Source organism: Ixodes scapularis, unplaced genomic scaffold (genome assembly GCF_016920785.2).
Source record: "Ixodes scapularis isolate PalLabHiFi unplaced genomic scaffold, ASM1692078v2 PGA_scaffold3__209_contigs__length_174095766, whole genome shotgun sequence".
Classification (NCBI taxonomy): domain Eukaryota; kingdom Metazoa; phylum Arthropoda; class Arachnida; order Ixodida; family Ixodidae; genus Ixodes; species Ixodes scapularis.
Window position 1 is genome coordinate 167,184,250 of NW_024609868.1, and position 5,845 is coordinate 167,190,094.

The 5,845-nt window shown below is 47.2% G+C and overlaps 2 pseudogenes; both read left to right on the forward strand.

Moving 5' to 3' along the window:
* The first annotated feature begins 672 nt into the window (after nucleotides 1-672).
* Nucleotides 673-1,833, forward strand: LOC115332582 (annotated as a pseudogene).
* On the forward strand, nucleotides 1,834-2,704 carry LOC8027678 (annotated as a pseudogene).
* Nucleotides 2,705-5,845: the final 3,141 nt, after the last annotated feature.

A 5,845-nucleotide genomic window follows, 5' to 3' on the forward strand; every position in this document is an offset into this window, starting at 1 on the left:
GTAGCTGAAGAGCGCACTCATCGCACGCGGGGCTTACACCCACTGGACCGAATCGCTACCTCTAGTGCTTTTGGGTCTTCGAACGGTCTTCAGACAGTGTTACTAACTGTAAGGACATGTCCCTAAATGTAGGGACTTTTGGCGATTTTTTGGTCCAGTAGGGACGTAGGGACGCCCTGTCACTTTTACAGGAAAACATGGGGACTTCCACAATCGCTGCCATCTTCTTTTTTTTTAGTTTCCGGAAATTTTGTAATTTTCATGTAAAAACTTAATTGTGTTGTTTGGACTTTAGACATTTTTGTATATTTCTTGCTTCAACAAAGTTACTTCTGAAACACCAGGTGGCGCCACATATCGACACAGACATTATGTTAAACGCGTTAAACACACCGCGGCGCGCTTTTTGATAAAGATGTAACATCGTTTCTCTTGTGCACTTCGATCCTGAAGCGTGGAGCAATTGTGGGTTTTTGATTTGCCGCACCGAAGCACATGACCACCTGCTTTAAAGGAAGTAGCAGACGACACGCACGACGGCGGTCTTTTTCCTCGTGCTTTCGTTTGTTTAGTCCTCCCTCCCTTCGCCCTTTCTTCTTTCATTTCAAAAATCATTCCGATTCCGAGCGGTGACTAGTATACGGTTTGATCAGCCCCGTATAGAACAATATGATGGCAGACCAACACGCTGGACCGTCGTCGGTGACGACACCGAGAAAGAAACGAAAAGCCCGAGGGGAACTCGCAAAGGATGAAGCCGAACGTTCGAGGAAGCAGCGCTTCCGCGAGGCATGGTTGGAGCTTCCGGAGTTCAAGGGATGGCTCGCACCGGACCCAAGAAACCCATTTCGTGCATCACGTAAGGCCTGCAACGCAAGCCTGGTCGCCGGACACACTGAGTTGACCAAACATTCAAAAAGAGATGCCCACATATAGGCAACCGCGTGGCTGAGAAAGCAGAACTTGATGACAGCATTTGTACAGAAGTCAAACCCGCACGAACAGAACGTGAAGACTGCTGAGATCAAAATGTCGGCTTTTGTGGCTGAGCAAGCTTTATCCTTCAAGGCAATGGATCATCTGGGCGAGCTCGCTAAGGTGGTCTTTCATGACACAGCCACTGCCAAAGGTGTGAGTCTTCACAGAACGAAGTGTGAATCTATCGTAAAAAACGTGTTGGCAAAAGCGGAGAGTGAAGGTCTCGCGCACAGGCTGGGAGCTTCGAAGTTTTCAATATTTGTAGATGAGGGCACGGACATAACGAACACCAAACTCCTCTGTTGTGTCGTCCGCTATTTTTCAGAAGAGCAAGACCAAGTAATAACACAGCTGTTGGAAGTCATCCCCTTTGACGCCAGGTCGTGCTCATCGGAGTTGCTTGCCTCAGCTGTGGAGAAATGCCTGTCTGAGAAGAAAGTCCCGCCAACCAACATAATCGCGCTCGCATGCGACAACGCTAGTGTGATGGTGGGGGAGCGCAACTCCCTGATGACAAGGCTGCGAGAAAAGGCGGATGACAGTTTTATAACCATCCGCTGCATCTGTCAGTCTTTGCATATAGCAGCAAGCAAGGCAGCACTAAAGCTTCCCAGGAACGTTGAGGACCTTTTGAGAAACGTCGCCAACTACTTCAGCCATAGCTGTAAGCGTCAGGCTCAGATCGCTGAACTCCAAGTGTAACTCCACAAGATACTGAGACCAAGTGAGACGCGATGGCTTGTGCTGCACCAGTGTGTAGAGCGCGTCCTCCAGGAATGGGAGACCTTGAAACTGCTCTTCTTACAGGCAGCTGCAGAGGACCACACTGTGGCCGCTGAGCTGATCTTGAAGGACATGAACCCCATCACGGAGGCCTATCTCAAGTTAATGCAATATGTGCTTGGCTTCTTCAACAAGCTTAACGCAATGTTTCAGAGCAAGGACAGCCTAATCGCAGACATTCAAGAGGAAAGCCAAAGACTACTAAGGTGCCTATGCCAGAATTTCATGAAGCCGTCTTCTATTGAAGACCCTGCTAAACTCAATCCACTCGACACCAGAAGTCTGCTGGCCTTGGAGGAACTGTACGTTAGAGCAGGCTGCCAGGGAATCCTGGACAAGATCACCATGGAATGAGGATCATCCGAAGTTCGTGACTTCAAGCTGCGCTGCATGACTTTTTATCAAACCGCAGTGCTCGAAGTACACAAAAGGCTTTCGATCTCCGGACCCTTCTTCCACGAAGTGCGGTTTGTGCAGCCCTCAACGGCATTGAGCTACGAGGCCCGGAAATGTCTGCCATCGTTGCCCGTGCTTCAAAATCGCTAAAAGCACCTCCTACCCAGTGTCGGCGATGTTGAGCAAGAGTGGCGAATGCTTCCCTCGTTCTGCACAGAGAGTGAGAAGATAGAGCTGCAAACCAAGTTGCCAGACGCGTTCTGGGGTCAGGTGAGACAAAACGAAGACGTTCGATGACAAATTAGTACTTCCTAACATCGCTACCCTGGCAAAGCTGGTCGTCACTCTTCCTCACTCCAATGCAGAAAGAGAGTGCATCTTTTCATTGTTGAGTGACATGAAGACCCGTAAAAGAAACAGGCTTGGGCCGGAGAGTGTCAACGCCCTGCTCTTGGTCAAGTCAGCCATGGCTACCCGGGGAGAGACGTGTGTCAACTTGACTGTGAAAGGACATATGAAGCTCTTTAACAAGGAAATGTACAACTAAGAAGTTTTTTTTCCTTTTCAACATCTGTACATACATGTTTTTTAATCGTTACTTTTGGCCATTGGAACGTTATTGTGGGCCACCAGAACGTTTTAGTAGACATAAGCAGGGGACGATAGCAATCATTGCAATACATGGCAATTTTCCTGTTTTCCGTTGTAACTTTCGACTGAGACAAGTATTATTTTTTAATAAATTTACAAATTAAATCCACCACCTAGTCGAACTTATGTGGTAGGCTAGAGTGTCGTAGCTTACGCATCCGAATTTTTAGATTTATTTCGGTCTCGGCACGACATCTGTACCTCTAGACAATCGTCATCATGACGTTACTGAACGCTCGCGTAATGAAATTGACTGGGGCTCCATTCGGATCAGAATTTAGTTTCATAACAAATGCACAGCCCCGTGCGGCCTACTCAGCCTACTCTTTGGAACTGCCCGCTATCACAAACAAGCGCGAAGGTGCTTACGTGAGGCGGATTTGAATGTTTGCTGCTTGAAGTGATAATAAATTATTATTATTATTAAATGAGCAACGGGCCGTCGGGATAGGCACGAGAGTGTCCTCTCTTCTGCGCTAAATTATTTACACCAGTCGCCTACAAACAACTCTCGCATAGGAAAATCACTATTTGAAGCCCCGCGAAAGCGGCCATTCGTCCAACACTGCACACAGCGCCGCTTAAACTTCGAGAATGAAAGCATAATCGAGACGAAGTCAGGAAAAAGAAACGGGAGCAATGGATATCCTAAAATGCAAACTGAAAGGCACAGGGCGCGCAGTTCACGTAAGATGTCTGTTTTCGTTACATTTACCTCCACAAAACGAATTTGGAAGAGAATGAAAGGACTAGGTAAACGAAGATTAATTTACTCACTAAAACAGGAAGAAAAGACTATTCCTTATTTCTAATAAATGAAATTTTAAGGAAGACTACAGCGTGAAGGGCCCTACTGTGGTGCATATGCCGTGTATGCAAGTGTTTTTGGTTTTTTTTGGCGTAGGGACGGGCGTAGGGACTTTCGGTGTTGATGTAGGGACATGTAGGGTTTCTCAGAGACGTTTGTAGGAACTTCCGCAAAAAATAGTTGGGAACACTGTCTTCAGAGACCAACTTACATGCTCAGCCGCCGGACTTGTCTACGGAACGACGCTTCGCTTACCACAGGAATATTTCATCCCGCCTGACATACTAGTCACTCCCGATCCATCCGATTACGTTCACCGTCTCATGGACGCTATGTCACAACTTCGCCCCACACCTACAAAACCGTCATCGACACGCCCTGTTTTTGTCAGCCGCGAACTGTCAACAATCACCCACGTTTTCGTCAGAAAGGATGCTTTACGCTGCTGCCTCCAACCACCCTACGATGGTCCATTTCCGGTCTTGAAGAGGACACCGAAATACTTCCAAATACTGTTAGACGGAAAAACAGAGACTGTATCTATAGACAGGCTGAAGCCCGCGCATATCCAACCGTCACGTCAGGAGCCCCCAGGGACTAAAGTGCTCAAACCAACGCACCGCAGAGTTCATTTTTCTACCTTTAATCGTCACATCGACTAGAAGGGGGGTAGTGTAGCGGTCATCGCGCCAGCTTTTGAAAGGCAGGAAAGAAGAGGACGACACGGAGAAGAGGCTCGCGAGCAAGTTGAGCGGCTTGGTTCCGAAGGCCGTGACAGCGATCTGTACCTGATATGTAAATAATGGACATATATATAAAAACTGATTGCTATAAGTATAAAGTCGCATTCCTTCATATTTTCACGCTATACCTGCGTCAGCCAGCACGAAGAAGCCCGAAGTCGTCGGAAAGCAGATGCACATCACGGCTACCGCGCACCGAACAAACGCGCATCCGCCAGCTCTGTGCGCTGCCATCTTACCACTGACGTCACGGCTCTTGGGAGGTCACGTGACGAGTGGTCACATTCGCGTACAACATGGCGGCGACCGGGGGGGTGCCGCTTCCAAACTTCCGGTTTATCACTCCAGAGCCGTGTATACAGAGAGTTTGGTTAATGGGAGGCGCGGGCAGAGCCAGGGCGTGCGGCTGACTCGGAAAGAGGGCTTGGCATGCTCTCTTGACCAACCAGAAGCCGGAAAGAATCCCCTAGTGGTGGTAGCGAGAAACAGTTCTGATCAAAGGTATATGTCCGTATATGGTTTTAATAAGCGCGAAAGAGTGAAGTGTACTAACTCTTTGTAGTTGAAAATAGGGTTCACGTGTTGTTTTTATCATGATCATGCAGAAAAATGTAAGAAACGAATGCGCCGCTCAACTCTGTTTTGCTCGGACAGAGTGTGACCGCTCGGACGGCAGATTCCCGGCCCTCGGCGCTTGGCGTACGGATTATGTCGATCGTTCCGCTAGTCGCACTCTTCCACCATCATTTTGGATGAGCGTGATTGAAGCATCACGTGTACCGTATTTTCCGTCACCAAGAGTTACTCCGATGAAGTTATCAGGTTTGTTTCTCGCGACCACCGCCAGGGTATTATTTCCGGCTTCTGGTTGGTCACATTCGAATTTCTGAAGACGCCCTGGAACACGCCCAGCCCGCTTTCGGCCAATGGCGCCTCCTCATTTGTCTCCTATACTTCCCAACGAACGGCCAAACTCCCTACATATACGGCTCTGTATCACACTAAGCCCCTCTACCCCGTTCACATATATATATGTATATATATATATATATATATATATATATATATATATATATATATATATATATATATATATATATATATACACAGGGATGGGCAGTATTTCAAATACTTTGTGTATTTTCAATTTGTATTTAATTACAAATTCGGTAATGTATTTTACGTGTGTATTTATATACTAAAACGTGGGTATTTCAAATACAATTATAATTAAATACAATTTTGTGGGCGAAAATACATCCCTCAAATTTATTGTCACTGTCCAGAGCAGGAAGAAAACTACGTTCTGCACCGAATGCAGTGTCTCTCAATCAAGCACAAGCGTTTAGTGACTTTGTGATTACGGGGCTAGTCCAGGGCAAGAATAGTGACGAAATCGACGTTCACCGGCAGACTGGCTGAGTAAGCGCCTGTGACAACATGTGATGCTTTCCAGCCTGATTTCCATACATATTTGTGCCTGGAA